This window comes from Lissotriton vulgaris, chromosome 1_1 (assembly GCF_964263255.1).
Source record: "Lissotriton vulgaris chromosome 1_1, aLisVul1.2, whole genome shotgun sequence".
Lineage (NCBI taxonomy): Eukaryota > Metazoa > Chordata > Amphibia > Caudata > Salamandridae > Lissotriton > Lissotriton vulgaris.
In genome coordinates, this window is record NC_141685.1 from 2,080,000,236 (window position 1) to 2,080,018,495 (window position 18,260).

Genomic DNA, 18,260 nt, shown 5'->3' on the forward strand with positions numbered 1-18,260 from the left:
AAAGCTTTAGCTCTGCCAGAGCTCACGAATCCGTGAAAAAGGAATTGAAGAGCAGTATGGAGAAAAGGGACTTTGACTCTGCCTAGGTTTATGGGCATTTGATTGGACAGCACCTGTGTTAAATTAACCTACCTCTGAAGCAGTTCCATGGCTCATACACATTGTCATCGCAGACCCCTTGGTGAATGCAATAGGAGGGGCCTTTGCATGGTGTAACGCGTTGATTACAGTAGAATGGGATTTTACATTGTGAACTCAAGGAGTCCCTTCCTACTGTTTGTCAGGACAAACGCCATAGCAAGGGACCCTTTAACGCTGTAAGACCTTATTACACAGATCATCTCTAGTTCAAGAAGGGATAGAGAGGTCTGTTTTTTATTATGTACATTTGTAATTTTATGTTTAGTATTTAGTTGCCTGTGAATTGAATCACTATTTCTTTTTCAAATTTGAAGCACTTGCTGGACATTGAATTATTGTGTTTTCTATGCTTTGGTGTGTTCTGATATTGTAACCTATAACACCAGTAAAGAACAGCTCTGCCGTTGCACTTACCCCCTGCATCCCCTGCTGTAGCACTGCAAGCTCCATCAGCTTCATTGCCCATCGTTACAAAAACTAAAAATAGCGTGTGTCGCACACTGTGTGCAAGTAGCAGCAGGGCTGGCAATATTCAGTATGTACTGCTGTGGATTTTCCTACTCTTAAAATGGCCTCCTCGTCAAAACCTAATTAAGTTGTGGTGTATGGAACTGGGTAGTGCACATTGTAGTTAACGAACGTCCAGGCCACTGTTTGTGTTGCATGTCTCTCTGACCCCCCCCAACCTCCCCCGAAGTGATCGTGCTCTGTATTGTTTTGACCGCTGCTAGTTGTTGCCCCTCTATTCCAGTGGGCTGTGACAGTCGTGGCTGGGGTCCATGCTTTGCTCTGCTATGGTGCATATTCTCTTTGGCACACACACAGAATAGTGATCCTGCATGGTGGCAACCAAGCTGCTCCCATCAATTATCCTGTATGTTGCATGCATACCGCACGGGAAGGATTCTTTGCTGCACATGTTCATTATTTTTGCACCTGAGCTAGAGAGGCTTCATTGTTGGAGCACAGGGGCGGATATCAGATGGATGAAGCAGCTGCTAGAAGCTGCTTTGGGGACGAATTTGATGCTGGAGGTAGAGTTCTTAATTTGGGGATGTGTGACCATGAGCGCTACATATTCTGGTGGGGCTGGAACTGAGACTCTTTACTGGTGCTTGGTGCCATTCGTAAACACATCCGTTAATTCACGTGATATGCGCATCACTGATGTGTGCAGCAGAGTTGGTGAGTTGTGGTTGCCCGCCAGTGCTCACTGGGCAAAGGTTCTTAAGAGTAAATAAATGGACACCCATCTTTAATTACCCTTTGTGCCCTCCCCACTACCCCCAATCTTTGGGCAGCCTAATTAGGGAAAACATTACAACTAAGCTAGCACACATAGATAAAGGACTCCAATTAGAAATTATTTCTGCAGCATTCTTTGTAGACTTGCCCATACATAGACAGCATAATAAATGACAGTGACACTCCTTGGGGATAAAATATATCTCTACTTTAGTAATTACTCAGGTTGGGCTTAGTTTACGGGTGATCAGGTGTCGGTTTGAGTTCCTTGAACAGCCAAGACCCATCCTGAGAAAGTTAAAGCTGCCCTGTTGGTGGTCATCAACACACTTAGATTCTTTACAGCTCATTTATTTGGTTGCCACCATACCATTACTTTTGTGACATGCTTTTGACAAGTCGGAGCAAGACCTTAGTCTGACTCCACTGTTTGCTCAAGATTTCCATTGAGCGATTAAGGAGTACCGTCTCGTCATCTCAGACACTGCCGTAATGACTCCCGGAGACCTGAGGTATTGGTTTTGGCTCCAAGATCCACTAGCTGGAGGCCTTTTGGTTGTTTAAAGCTTTAGGATCGCCGTGTAACTCCGCCAAGCTTTGAGGATGGCATTTCCCGATAACCGAGCCCCCCTAATGTGCTCCACGCACCTCACCATTAAATACAGCTTTCCTTTCCAGGGCATCCTTAATGTGTAGCAGCAACATGTCTATACCCACATTGTGTAGCAGCAACATGTCTATACCCACATTGTTTAAGTGTACCTAATCTGGTACAAAATTACTGCTCAGATGCCTACTGAGCTGTATGTACCTTATGAAACCCTATGCATGCTGCATTTCAAATTTCTGTAAGGACATATTTATTCTTCTCCTCGACTTTTCAATAGCAGTAGGTGATCTAGCTCCTAGCCACACTCTACTTGAAATGATTTCTGACCAAACTAAATCGCCACCTCCCATTACAGTGGCCATATTGGTAAGACCCTGTCACAAGGCCTACTTAAAGGCCCCCCACCTCCAGGAGATGAGATCATTTTCCCCCGGATAGATTATCAGAATGTCTGGCTTAATCCCTCTCTTGCCCAAAAGCTGGTGAAACTTAGGTTCCAGCATGGCCCTTCTCATTCCTCGGCTTCCCATCCAGTAAACATTACTGAAACTGTGGTTCCAACTTCTCTTTGGCCCGCTGTTCTGCTGTGGTCACAAAGGTGTGACCCATACTTTTAAAATCCTGAATAAAACAGCAAGGTACTTATTACCACAAACTTTATTTACATCTGCGATTATACTCCATTCATTATATTCTATTACTATTAGCAGGGAAAAACAAAGGGGGAAATGAACATAAGGGGGCAGAGTAGACCCCCCTTGACCCCCTAGGTTTGATGTGGGGGCTATAAAAGGACCCCGCGGGGGGAGCGCCCGGTACGTGCACCGGGGAGTGGACCGGGAAGCGTCCCATGGGGAAAAATGAATGATAGTTTTAAAAAAATGTAGCCTTTTTTTTTAGAAATTGGAGGTAGTTCTAAAAAGAACTGTTTTTTCTTCTTTTTGTTGTTTTATATTTTTTTAATGTTTTTTGAACATTTTGTACTTTTTTTGGCTTTTATGAACTATTTTGTATTCTTTTTGGTTATTTTTATGGGGAGAAACAAAAAACAGGGAATTGAAAATGGCTCAACAGGATCAGAAAAAATTAGGGTTTTTGGGGGCAATTGTGGTTGTCACCAGCAAGGAGGATGAGCTTTAGGCTCTGCTCACCATAGGAGATGGTCTTACCACAAAAAATACAGGTGACCCTAAATTCTCCAAACCGTGGTTTGACCCATGTCATGTCATGAGTGATGTAATATGTGAAGTCATCAGCAGTGCATTGCAGGCGCGCAAGTTATAGTGAGTCCAACTAACTATAACGTGGGAATTTCAATGGTTTTATGTCAGTAAAAATCTATCTATCTATCTATCTATCTATCTATCTATCTATCTATCTATCTATCTATCTATCTATCTATCTATCTATCTATCTATCTATCTATCTATCTATCTATCTATCTATCTATCTATCTATCTATCTATCTATCTATCTATCTATCTATCTCCTACTGGTGGTTGCCAGTAGGTAGTTCTAGTTAGGACCTAGTTTCCATAGGAAATCCGCAACATTCTATTTGGAATAACTTTGGCGTCGGTGGACGAATCTTCGCGAAATTCTCCAAGAAAATGGCCTGCTCCGCTCCTTCCCTAAAAGTTTGGGTGTGATTTGCAAGTGGTGGCCGAGAAAAAAGGGGGTCCCAAAACGTGTTTTCCCCATGCAATTTTCCATAGGACCTTTAGCCAGGGCTATAGCCTGAACGGAATTACACCAAATTTGGCACGCCCCTTTTTACACCTCTCTGCAACGCAGCCCCCTGGTGCGTTTGCAGAGAGGGAACTAATTCCCCTTGCATACTGGTTCGCCAACTAGCCCCCCAGGAACCTCCAGAATATGCCAGGGGGCTGCGTTGCAGAGAGGTGTAATGAGGCGCGCCCCTTTTTACATCTTTCTGCAACGCAGCACCCTGGCGCATACTGGAGGTTCCTGGTGGGCTAGTTGGTCCCCTTGGACCCCCAGTATGCAAGGGGACTTAATCCCCCAACTTAGAACGCGCTACGGGGTGTGTTAGCACAATGGTGAAGGTAGGGGGCTGGGCTATAGGTGATATGTGTGCAAACATGCTTTGTGACGCATTTTAAGTTGGGTAATTAATTCTTCTTCAATCCAGAGGTCCCCTAGGGGCCAACTAGTCCACAGGTACCTCCAGTAAGTGCCACCGAGATGCGTTGCAGAGTGTTGTAAAAAGGGGGCGTGCCCTTTGAACACCTAGCTGCAACGCAGCTCCCGGGCGCATACTGGAGGTACCTGGTGGGCTAGTTGGCCCACACGGGACCTCCGGATTGAGGAAGAATGAATTCCCCAACTTAAAATGCGCCACAGGGCATGTTTACACACTTCGCCTTAGGCCCCGCCCCCTTCCTTCACTATTGAGAAAAATATTCCTCTAAAATCAGCCGAACTACGAATTCTGATTTACTCATCTGTTATCAGGAGAGACATCAGTGCTGCATCTTTCAGCCCACTACTGATCCTGAAAAGTAATTCTAATCGTAGTTAGTTACTTGAATTTTTCTTCCATAGGCTAACATTGACTGGTTTCACTTTGAAATTCTTCTAAGCGTGGAGTTTTGGAACTTTAAAAATTCTTCTAAAATCAGCCAAACTACGAATTCCGATTTACTCACCTGTTATCTGGAGAGACCTCAGTGCTGCATCTTTCAGCTCTCTACTGTTCCTGAAAAGTAAATTTAACTGTACTTACCAATAACTTTAATTTCCTTCCATAGGATATCATTGCCTGCTATATAAAATATATATACATTAAACAAATATATATATATTAAAATGTTAATATTTTTTAAAACCTTTTCTTTTCAATTTATATTAAAAATGTGTAATGTAATTTAAAAAATAAAATATCTAAAAATAAATACTTTAAAACAATGTAGTAAATTAGTATAAAAAAATATAACAATTAATACATTTAAAAATTATCATTTACAAAACCTTAGAAATTCACTGAAAAAACCATAGGTTTCAGCCACGTTATAGTTAGCTGGACATTTCACTCATACAAAACTATTGAAATTCCCCCGTTATAGTTAATTCAGCTAACTATAACTCACGTGCCCGCAATCCACTGCTGATGACGTCACATATTACATCACTCATGACATGGTCAGTGACATCACTGATGACATCTGAGATGATATCACTGATGACATCACTGATGACATCATCCTTGTGAAAGAGTGGCAGACCTCCTCTCACCCTAATATAACCTTTCATACACACATTGAAAAATAGAAACTAACATTTTCAAAAAAATGGAGATACCAATACCAGTTAGAACAACCTATTCAGTAATTCCAAAATCTACATACTCATCCACCCATTCACCAACAGTTCTATATAGTCACTCATACATGTACTCTCATCATATGTACTCATACACCTATACATCCTATCCTGTTACACACGACACTCATCCATAGATTTACTCACACAGATACTCACACATGCAAATAGACTATCAAACATCCATTTATTTGCATATACAGCTATACACACACACACCTACACTTACTTTTACAGTAACGTACACATACTTACTCTCTTAAACAATCACTTATAGAAACACATACTTATTTATACAGGAACTCGTCCAATCGCTCACTCTCACGTATAATCACTTATATACATCAATACTCAAATATACTAGATTAAAACATATGTAGTTACTCATTAAGATACTATTGAGACAGTCATTCACTCACTAACACACCATGCACACACTCATCCACCCATACAGTCCAGCACACATACTGTCTTTAACACATACAAACAGTGACGCACGTATTCATGCATCTATTCACTTAGTAATACCCTCCACTGAACCATACAGATATTTTGACACTCATACTGATACTCGAAAAACCAGGTAATAACCCATATAATCACTCATGTAGCTACTCGCCAACCCATGCAGTCACTTATACACAAAGTGAGAGACTGATACAGATATTTACATTTAAACATTACTCACTAACCCATGTACTCACCAAGATACACTTAATCAGTCCGTTATACAATCAATTTTACAAAGAATGTCATCCATTTAGACACTTATTTACCCCAGTATGGGGTGCCACAAGGGTCGGCATTGAGCCCCACCCTATTCAACATATACGTGGCTCCCCTAGCCAGGCTAGTAAAATCGCAGGGGATGGAGGTTGTTTCATACGCCGATGACACGCAAATCATGGTGTCTCTGGCCCACTCTGTCACTACTTCAGCCGTCAACTTTAGGACCTGTATGCAGACGGTCTCTGAGTGGATGATTCGGAACTCCCTACGGTTGAACGGCAATAAAACCGAGATCCTGGTCTTTGGCAAGGACCAGGATATTTGGTTGAGTGAGTGGTGGCCTCCATCTTTGGGAACGTGTCCATCTTCCTCCCAATTGGCCAGAAATCTCGGCGTTATGTTTGATACTTACTTGTCCATGACCCTACAGGTTAATCAAACAGTGGCCACGTGCTGGGGAGTGATCAAGATCCTGAAAAAAATCTTGCACTATCTCTCTCCTCAAGCACGCAACCAGATAGTGGTCGCGTTAGTGGGTTCCAGGTTGGATTACCGCAACGTCCTTTATGCAGGTGTCAACAAGGGACTCGGGCAGCGCCTTCAGGTCGTCCAGAACGCTGCTGCGCGCTTTGTTTTGGCCCTACCCAATGCATCCTCTGCCATGATGGCCAGAAAAAGCCTCCATTGGCTTCCGATACAACAAAGGATCTCTTTTAAGATCTTGTGCTTGGCTTTTAGAGCTCTTTCGGATGATTCTTCAAGCCCCTTGGGCTCTCTGCTAACTCATCATATACCTTGTAGAACCCTTAGATCATCGGAACTTGATTTGCTGGTGGTCCCCAGAATTAGGAAAGTTCGCTGGGGCAGTAGAGCATTCTATTGTGTGGCCCCGAGACTATGGAACTCTCTCCCACTAGAGATTAAAGTCCAACCATCTTTGTTGCTCTTTAAAAAGGCTCTCAAAACTTGGCTGTTCATCAAGGCCTACTTGTAATAATCGCATTCTGCCTTTGCTAGATTTTTGGTTAGGCGCCTTGATGCCCCTTGGGCTTAGTAGTGCGATATAAATTTATATAATAATCATAATAATTTATTCTTCCATCGACCTTGAGATGTACATATATAAAACATATTTAATTTTCGGAAAACCACATTCACTGGATGATGTCAACAGTGATGTCATTTGCTATGTCATCAGTGATGTCATGAGTGATGTCACTGACCATGTCATGAGTGATGTAATATGTGACCTCATCAGCAGTGCATTGCGAGCGCTCAAGTTATAGTTAGCTGAACTAACTATAACGGTGAATTTCAATGGTTTTATACGAGTAAAATGTCTAGCTAACTATAACACCCCTGAAACCTATGGTTTTTTCAGTGAATATGAAAATATATAATGCAGTGGTAAAAAAATACATAGTTCTCAGGAAAGTGAAACTGTTTCACAGTTCACAGAAATATGTGCCTCACCAGAATAAAAGCTCAAAACCACTCTGCAGAAATCTACCTTAGGCAAAGCTAAGAGGATATTGGGGCACTGGAGGGAAAAATTATGAGGCAGGAGAAGGGAAATATATGTGACAATATGGTCCTTGAAACATTTTCTGTCAGTGTTTAGTTCTGTTTGAGCTGCAAACAATGTGATAAATACAGGCAATCTATAATTATGCAATATATTTCAGTCAGAATCCCATAATTGCACTGACCATTGCTCATTGTTTATTTACAATCTATTCAAGAAAGCTTAATAAAACCTAAACTTTCTAATACCGATACAGGAAGTAGTTTGTTAGCTGCTTCCTGTAGAAAACTGCTTCACAGTTGTTTGATTCCAAAGGAACCATGCTTTTTAACAATTTAAAGGGTGTTTTATTTTCTAAAATTGTACATTTTTATCTGCACAATTAAAGTGTTCTTTTTTTTTTTTTGCTGCAGGCACCCAATCAGTAAAATATTTATTACCGTTGTTAAGTGTTAGGAGGTGTAATGAGGGGTGAAGCATTGAGTTGGTCTTGATGCTTCTCAACAATAGTTATCAATAGTAGGGCTGGGACTAGTTTGCGAAGTAGCGCTTCGCGAAGCTACGCAAAGTGCACTTAGCACTACGCGAGCTATGCGTAGCACTACGTGAACTGCCTAGTAGCATGTTCGCACTGTGCAAGATGCCGTTTTCAATGATTGCACAGTGCGGACAAGCATCCGGCACTGTGCAATCATGAAAAACTGCATCCTGCACAGTGCAAGCTGTAGTTTTCTGCCGCTCGGAGATTTTTACTCGACCGGCAGCTTTCTCAACGCGGACTGGTAGTTTCTCATCGCGAGCGATCGTGAGCATACACGACCACTCTCAATGAGAAACCAGACATCCCCGCGTTGAGAATCTCGTAGGGAGGTTTATTTTCCACGCTCGCGATCGGCAATTTGATGTTTTGTCAAGATAATGCTAGTGATTAATGTACCTTTTGGAGCGAGATGAGTGTTTTGTCCAGTGGCGGCTTTGACTTAACTAATGTAGCACAGAGGGTTAATATGCCTACTGCAAAGAATGTGTAACATGCATTTTAAAAAGCAGTATTTTATGTGCATAGGTCCGTGGGTTACTGCTTTTGTCACAGAGATTCTTTTGTTACTGTGCACTTCATAAGTGACAATCATAATTTATCAGAGGGACCTATAAACTGTCATCAAAGTGCTGCTTGCAAACTGCATTGTCCCAGTTAGTAACTTATGGTTTTTTTCCCAGTCGTTCATTATCCTGATGCTGCTAAAAAGGTTTATTTTGATGGAAATACATTTTTAATGTTAGTCAGTGCTAGCGTTATGTTCTGCATCCTGAGTTTGTGCTTTTCCAGACCAAGCAATCTTTAAAAATGCTTACCAGTATGAATTACATGTGAATACTACACCTTTTTTGTTGTGTGTTTTATATAGCACACAGCTACCCCGACGGGGTGTCCCCGCGCTCCTGTGCGATCTTAAGCTGAACTAGATATTTTTTTTAGAGAGGGGATTAGCAGAAGAGGAAAGTTTTTAAGGCTATCCGAAAGGGGAGTTCTTCCTGGATCATCCGGATGGAGATTGGTAGCTTGTTCCAGAGGGCAGAGGCACATACATGAAAGGTTTTTCCGCCTGAACTGGTTTTTTTTAAATCTGGGAGTAGTGAGAAGGTTTTTTGAGGAAGAGCGAAGAAACCTGGTGTTGCTGTAGGGGGAGAGGCATGTGGAAAGGTAGGCAGAGCCCTTTCCCCTCACTGCACGATGGGCCAGTACTAATGCTTTAAATTCTGCCCTTTTTTGTATGGGCAGCCAATGTAGTCTACCGCGGTGGGGCGAGATGTGCTCACGTAAGGGAATGCCACCCACCAACCGTACTGCAGCATTCTGGATTGTCTGGAGTCGATGATAAAGACCTGCAGACAGTCCAATGTATAGGCCATTGGCGTAGTCCAGATGGGAGGTAATCAGCGCCTGGACTATAGTCTTCCTGGTGTTCTTAGGTAAGAAATTGATGAACTTTTTCACCATCCTGATTTTGGCAAAGCCTGCTGCAGAGACCGTATGTACTTGTTGTTGGAATGAGAGGTTAGAGTCCCATCTAACCCCTAGATTTTTCACTGATTCTTTAGGATGGGGAGGGGCACTCAGATCAAGGGCCACCAGATGTTGGGATCCAGTGGGGACGGCTGGTAAAAGAATAAAACCGCTGTTTTCCCGGCATTAAGCCGTAGGAAATTGTTATCCATCCATTGGGCAATGGTACGCAGGCAGTTTTTTAGTGGGTCAAAGGTAGATTGAGTGATACTGTTGAACGTAAAAAAGAGTTGAATATCATCTGTGTAGAATATGACCTTGTAGTCCCCTTTACCTTATGTAACAATTTCCAAACACTGATTTACATGTATGATTCCTTGACTCTATGTTAGCGTGATGTAATGTGCTCAGACATCCTAAAATGGCATGAGAGATACTATAAAACAAATGAAATACATGTGACAGAGTGGCTAAGGAGAGATGAGAGGCACTGTTGGAGGGTGATAATAAGGGAATCATTGAAGAACCCCAACAAAGATTGTCTCATCATGGTGCATAGTAAGTTCTTCATTTACTATTCTTTAAAAGCTAATACAATTCAATATATAATGAAAAATGTGTTGTAGAATGCACCATTGTTTCCTAAATATTTTGAGGGGGAGAGCCTCCCAAAGCCCCCTTTGTAGTGGTCAGGCTCACTCCCCGCACTTGGGTACACCGTGTGGGGACTGGCCTGAAACATTTGCCAGGGCTGCTTTGGGTTTCCAATTTGGCCATGGCCGGAGCAGGAGCCTCGTACTGCGAAATAAAACCAACAATTTAAAAGTTAGTCACGGAGATGCAGCACCATTTTTGAAACTTCTTCAATATAAAATACTACGGGCCAAACAGGTTCACAAACCCATTTACGCATGCAAAAACCTATTGGGCCAGGCACATAGCCTATTTAGCGAGTCACAATTTTATTGTGACACGGTAAATAGGTTTTGCAACTCGCTATTTGGAAGGGGCATTCCCTTCCAAATAGTGAGTCTCAAAACCATGTACAAATGTTTTGTGACCACAATTGCGGTCGCCAAACACTTGCAATTACCACCTACTTCAAGTAAATGGTAATGCATTCGCAAATAGGAAGGGGACCCCTTCCCCTTTGCAAATGCATGCAGGCCACCATTCCCAATGGGCTCGTAAATTGCGAGAGGCTCAATAATATTAATGAGCCTTGCAATTTGCGACCCCATTGGGAATCGCAAACCGTATTAAACACACTGTTGTACATTTCATTTAGCGACTTGCCGCAATTTCCCACTCGTAATGTGTCGTCAATTGTGAGGCGCTAAATGAAATGGTCGTACATCTGGCCACAAAATCCTTAGTAATTTGAGTATGTGTTTTGTGTACACAAGTGTGTTTTTCTTCAAATTACTGTTTTAATATTCAAAATTTAAATCCTACAAATTGCTTGGGGGTCCCCACTTCCAGTGGGAGACTAAATGGGGGTCCTCAGGAGGCAAAAGTTTGGGAACCACTGGATTACATGGTTACAGTCAGCTAAACCATCCATTACATTTGAGTCCTCCTGTGTATTAGGGTTGTTTTCACGAGTAGTCACTCTTAAATGATGTCGGTGAACAGTGCAGTAGCTAGTGTGTCATGGGCCCTAGTGCAAGGAAGCAAATGGGCCCCTGGCTACTGGTTTAACTGTGAAATAGAGCAATACAAAGCGTACCTCTCGGGCTTCTTGGCCCCGGTGCAACTGCACCTGCTGCACCAGTGAAAGCTACACCAGTCTTAGAGTCACTAAACGGAGTTGTATTTAAAAGTTTCTGGTCTGTAGTTATAAGCTAGAAACTAACATGCTCGTAGTTTGTAGAAGACTTGTTTCTAAATAATGTAACTTAATAGTAGTATCAATTTAACCTATGTAATGTATTTCAAATTCGCATTTTATTATATAGCAGCTTTTTTTTACTTTTCCCATCTGAGTTTTGTCACCGAATCACACACAAGTTATGGGCTCAATGCATCCTGGTTCTTATTGTATCAAGGTTCCTATAGCCCTGTTCTGGATTTGATCTCGCAGAGATATTGGGGCGCAGAGAAGTCAACGGACCACTTTTAGCTGCCGTTATGGAAGTGGAATTTTACAATTGTGTAATTGTGTGCCCAGTATATTCCAGAAATAAGCATGCACCTTATTGTTGACTAAGCGGGTATTTGACAGGAAGGTGGCATGCATTAAGCTTTTGCCAGTGTAGCTCCTGCCCACATCCAATCTCTGGTAGATTGCATTTAAAATAATATATTCCTCTGGCTCTGTAGCTACGCAGAGCAGGTAATTGGCATCCATCTTTGTTTCCAGGAGTTGCCTAGGCGACGCTGTATAGGCTGCACAGCATGGATTAATATGGGCAGGGATGGTGAGCGAGATCACTTAGCGTTTCCCTTTCTACATTAGTCACCTGCACAGTGCCTGTAGCTTGGTCACCAACACAGCTAATTAGTTGACAGAACTTATTTCGGCACGCGATGAACGAGGTCCGCTCCTGTGAGTAAAACACCGCGCTGTCCCTGCCAACGTTTTGGATTCCTCATTTCAAGGAAGAAAAGTGCATCGCTGGAGTTTTGTGGCTTGCTTGGCATCCTTGGCGCATTTCCTTTTAATTTTTAGGTGACAGGTGAACGTGGCAAAGACAGGGAGGTGGGCACGTGATCGTCGAATGGAAATGACGGCACTCGCCTGTGAGTAGACTGCGTGCTGATCTTGGCTGCTGACGCGCATGCAGACTGGTCTTGAGGATTGAAAAATCTAGAAATGTCACAGGGGCTTTATGTCTTAAATTAGTTTTCTTCTGTTTGTATTTCAGGATGCTTGTCACGCTTGATTGTTCTCAGAATTGTCGTCGTTTACGCGGATGGGCGTTGCATTATTTGGTTTAGAGTCCTCGCCCTAATAAAAACTGCTAATGTAAAACTACCTATTGCCCCCGCAATCCCACACAGCATCGAGCTGCTAACAGAAATCTAAGTGTGCACATTTACAAAATAACAAAAACGTACTGGGCGTGCACAGTTGTTTACGGTCTGTTATGTTTCCTTTACTTGTGCAGGTGCTACTGAATTTTAGCACACCGAATCCAAAATATATTGTAGTGCGAATTGTATGGTGGAGGGAAGAAGGAACGCTGGCTTGCCTTTGCTTGACCACTTTCTTTAGTATCAAAATACAGTTCTATATAAGAGGTGACGGTAACCCCACCAACCTTTTAAATGAGAGGGGGCGGGGATTTTTTATTTAAGAAGCCAGAGTTAGAAAGTTCACTAAATTCTATAATTAACTGCTATTGGCAATATGTGGATATGTGACTGTGTTTTTTAGTTATGTATTGGGTTTTGTGTGCATCAATAAAAATCACTGCTTTATAGTTGATCTGTGTTACTTAACTGGGATTGTTGTGTTTGTTTCGTAGTTTTAATCTGTTATAATGGAGCTACCCAAACACTCTATGCATAATCTCCAAAATAATGCCTAGAACCTACGGAAAATTGAACTTTGTATTTAGTAAAATATGAACTGTATTAAGTGGGGTTTTTTGAAGATTGTGTACACCAACTGATTTTCTGCGCAAGGGAAATAGCTCAGTCTTGAGAAACCTTCAAGGGCCTAGTTTAATTGTATGTGACCAGGTGAGTTGGAGACTAGTTTTTTTTTTCATTCAGTTCCGGAGGTCCCAGTCTAATCAGAAGTTATTGGATCCCATTTGCATCCATGGTTGTCTTTTTACCTCTAAAGTCTTCGTTTCTCGATCATGCAGCCCCTGGAGTCAAACTAACCCTTAAACACTTGACTTTCAGGATAAAACCTAAAAGAATCCAGTTCATGTGATTCTACTCACTGCTTTGACAGCTATCATTCTGTACTTAATTCGGTTATCTGTCTTTGAATCAGTATTTTGAAACAAAAATTTATTTTTTTAATTTTACCTTGCTTTTTTATGTATGAAAAAATCACACAACCTGATTATTTTGTCTAAGTAGAAGCCAGACGTCTTTGGTCCCAGGCCTATTTGAGAGTTCATATTTAACAGGTTTGGGGAGCATGAAATCTCAATATGGAAAACTTTAGACCCCCTTCTGAAATACCGGGAAATGTACAAACCCTGGGTACCTTTGGAGTCCCCAGGAAGTTGCAAAAATTGGACGCACTTTTAGCATGAATACCTTCTACGGGAAAAAAGTATTAATCATATCTAAGCGTAAACTAACTCAAATCCAAAAATGGGCTTAAGAATGGGGTGTGGAAGGCCCAGCAGTTTAAGGGGTTATACCCTGGAATGCAAATATCTTATTTATTGGCGGGGGTTAAATTGTTTTCCCATTTTCAATATTTCTTCCAAACATTCAACTGCCTTGCCCTGACCTGCTGTTAACCATTGGTAACTAATCTATAATTCACCAATTTTCGAATGGAAATCCGTTTGATCTCTTTTGTTGAAATCTACAAAGTCGTCTTTAACATAAAAGATAATCCAATAATCTCACGTAAATTCATTTTATGGTCATATTGGAATTGTTCCTGCTCAAGAAGGAAGCCAAGGAAAAACAATGTATGAACACCAAAGTCATTTTCAACAGGTGTAAAACATTTTTCACATTTAAAGTTTCTGTATGTCCAAGCTTGGAAAACTTTTCTTGTATCCAAATCAATTTTTGGGAAATTAATTGTCCTGTTTATCAGAAGTGGGCTAATTATATGTTGTACTAAGAAAGTATTGGATTCTACAGTTATTTCTGTTGATCCCAGCGTGTGGACATTCGTTTCCCATCCTGTACGTATTGGCTTTGTTTTGCTTTCTCTTATTTCCAAGAGTTTCTGATATCATAAAATAATTTTTTTCTTTTATATTCACTTGTGGATCCATTGGAACCATCTCTTTGCCTTCTATCTTACCCAAGTAGTAAATGCAGCCTACAATTTGCCTTCACATAAACAGTGTTTTTAAGAAATTGTGTTCTTTATTGGCATGAGTAACTACTTACCTCAATGAATAATCACTGCCCTTGCTAAGGTGAACCCTTGAAGGCACTACATTAACCTGAACTCGATCCCCTGGTAGCAATGGCATAGAACAGACAGGCTTAACTTAGGGTAATGTGTAAAGAATTTATGCAGTACCAAAACATTAATAAAGTCGAAATGCAAAAAAGTAAAAATCTCAAACCACATTTGAAAAATAAAGTAAAATTTAATAAACAAAATAACAACAAAATCACAAAAATCCAATAAGGGGACCTGGAGATATGATTTCTAAAATGTTAAGTAAGGATAGCACCAAGAAGCACAAAGTGCCATTGATAGCCAATGGTCACTATAGACAGGGACCTAGGTGCAATTTGATGTGGACCACAACCGCTTCAACGCAGTCACCACCCCGGCAACCACCGAGATCCCCGCTCCTACGATCACCACCCGCACCAACCGCTTACTTTCCTGGACCAACACCAACGACGACAACACCATCAAGATCATGAACACCATCCACTCCGGACCCCTGCTGACACCACATCTTCAACAAAGCTAGCAACACCATTGCACCCCATCTCCGAAAAACCATCAACATCTCCTTCGAGACAGCAACCTTCCCTGAGAGCTGGAAGCACGCAGAGATCAACACCTTACTCAAGAAACCCAAGGACCTCAAGAATTTCCGACCCATCTCCCTGCTCCTGATCCCAGCGGAGGTCAGCGAAAAGGCTGTCAACAAACAACTGACCAGCTCCTCGAGGAGAACAGCATCCTGGACCCGTCCCAGTCTGGGTCCCGCAGCAACCACAGCACCGAAGCCGCCCTACTGGCCGCCACTGATGACATCAGGACCCTGCTAGACAACGGAGACACCGCAGCCCTCATCCTCCTGGACCGGTCAGCCGCCTTCGACCCGGTCTGCCACCGCACACTACGTACAAGCCTCTATGACGCTGGACTCCAAGGAAAGGCCCTGCACTCCCACCCCCCCTTCCGCTCCGAAGCTTCTGAGATCATTTGCTGTGTACCCCAGGGCTCATCCCTCAGCCCAACGCTGTTCAACATCTACATGGCACTGCTCGCCTGCGTCGCACAACGGCACAACCTCAACATCATTTCCCATTTCCTATGCCGACAACATCCAGCTGATTCTCTCCCTCACCAAAGACCACCACACCCCCAAAACCAACCACCACGAAGAATGAAGGCCGTCGCCGACTGGATGGGGAACAGCCGACTGAAGCTGAACTCGGACAAGACAGAGGTCCTCCTCTTCGGATCAAGCCCCTCGGCCTGGGATGACTCCTGGTGGCCGACTGCTCCAGGATCACCCCCAACACCCACCAACCATTCACTCAACCTAGGGGTCATCCTCAACTCTACCCTCTCCATGATGAAGCAGGTCAACACCGTCTCCTCGTCCTGCTTGAAAACCCTCCGCATGCTTCGCAGGACTTTCAAGTGGATCCCCACCGAAACGAGAAAGACGGTCACCCAGGCCTTCATCAGCAATAGACTGGACTACGGAAATACACTCTACGCAGGAGCCCTGGCCAAACTCCTGAAATTGCTCCACTCATCCAGACAACCTCTGCACGCCTGATCCTCGACATCCCTCGCCGCATCCACATCACACCCCACCTGAAAGACCTGCACTGGCTCCCAGTCAACAAAAGGATAACCTTCAAACTCCTCATCCACGCACACAAGGCACTTCAACACCGGACCAGCTTACCTCAACAGCCGACTCAGCCTCTACACCCCCACCCGCCAGCTCCTCTCTGCAGACCCCGCTCTCGCCACCGTCCCCCGCATCTGAAGAGTGACCAGTGGCGGCAGATCTTTCTCCCACCTCGCAGCCAAGACATGGAACACCCTCCCCACCCACCTACGACAGACCGAAGACCTTCTGACCTTCAGGAGACTTCTCAAGACCTGGCTCTTTGAGCAGTAGCAGCCCCCCTCCCCTCCCTCCCCCCCAGCACCTTGAGACCCTCATGGGTATGTAGTGCGCTCTACAAATGCTATGATTGATTGATTGATTGGGTCAGATAAACCGACCAGGCTAGTCTTGGTCAATGATTTTACCTTCTGACTTTAGTCCTTTTAGGTCCCAATCCCCCACATGAGTGCACATCTAATGCCCTTCATAACCGCGGGGTAGGCACTTAGACACACATGCTGTCAAGGTAAAGGTCTATAGCAGGGTCCAGTTGTCGATGAGCAGTAGTAGCAAAAGGCCTTTTTGTGACTTGTGTGTATCCCTGTTGCGTTAACAGCTGGTCACTCTTATGACCCTTGGAGTCCACTTGCTTGTCTTGGGGACAAGAGAGAGCAGGTACAGTCCTTCAGGGCTCTTTTACTGATTGCAGACCACAGGTTCAGTTCTTTCTGAGCTTTCCCAGGTGCAGGAGTGCTCTAAAGTAGATGCCTGGTAGTTCCACATGTTTGCCTGGCATGAGCTAGTGGGTAAAAATGACTCCTAGGCGCACCATAACCAATGGGGCAAATGTTCCTGGTGCCAAGGCTACCCACTTCGAGCATTTTCAAAATGGCACGAGTATTCGTCAACACTTTAGTTGGGCTCTGCAAACTGGGGTGGGGGTATACTTACAGTGTACTATTGTTATCCTAGTGTCCTCCTAAATCTAACACCAAAATACAGTTTGAGGCAGCCACTTTACCCACAATAAACAAAGAAACTGAAGTCTCATAGAACAAAAGAAGGGGTTTCAAGCATCTAGGCAGTGTATACACAAGACTTGTTTGGCATCCTGTTTCCTTTCAAGTGCACCCCAATTGTTATATGTAAAGCCCAGCAGACCCATCATGCAGGATTTGACACTTTAATGCAAAGTTCAGGCCTCTAAAAATCATACAAATGTTACCAGTCGTGCAGGTCTAGTGACTTGAATAATGTACTCGTCCTATCTAATGTACTAGACCCCTAAATTGGTCTCAGATCGTGTGATCCTTGGCAACATTTTTATTTTACAGCGCTGCCTTTTTCTTTATTATCACCTATAACAGCACCTTCAAATAGGTGATTTCAACATTTCTGCTGAACAAAAACAACTTTGTTTGATTATATAGGCTAAACGTTTGTTCCAAGTAAAATAGGAATCTAGCCCACACATAATGGTACAGATGACCCCTGGTTTGCCTTTTAGTTCACTAAAAGCATTGCCATCTGGGCGGGGGCAGAAATGTTTCTCAGTTCATTTTTGATAACTCACTTTTTATAAATGTTACTAACGCATGATCTATTAGAGCACTGTCATTTACAGTCTGCAAATTTTCCATTCAAATGGCCACAAATCTTCCCACTAACTTGCAATTTTACTGATAAAACTATATAGTGTATAAATAATCATTTGTGGAAATTGGGTTTCAGGAAAATATTTATCATTTGCAGTTCAAGCAAAGTGTTATGATTTTCCATCCTATTAAAAGCTTTACATCGCATAGAATTACAAAAAAAGTGCCTTCGTAACTCTTGAAAAATATTTTCAAATGTTTGTACAGTTCATTTACAAGCTATTTACATGTATGTTAGAATAAAACCTGATCTCCTACAGTCTTCCATTTCACTCTGTAGATCACGATTGTCATACAGTTCAGTTCACATAGCAAA

The 18,260-nt window shown here is 42.7% G+C and overlaps 1 protein-coding gene across 7 annotated transcripts in view; it reads left to right on the forward strand.

The window, feature by feature from the left end:
- EPS8 (EGFR pathway substrate 8, signaling adaptor) overlaps window positions 1-18,260 on the forward strand; it is a 1,020,454-nt gene that overhangs the window by 193,480 nt on the left and 808,714 nt on the right. The window contains exon 1 of one of the 7 annotated variants that reach the window (XM_086920891.1): window positions 11,990-12,342. The exons of the other annotated variants lie outside the window; for them this stretch is intronic. The gene's annotated coding sequence lies outside the window, so the exon portion shown is untranslated. Of the gene's footprint in view, window positions 1-11,989; window positions 12,343-18,260 lie in introns of those variants that run through there. 7 annotated transcript variants of the gene reach the window in all.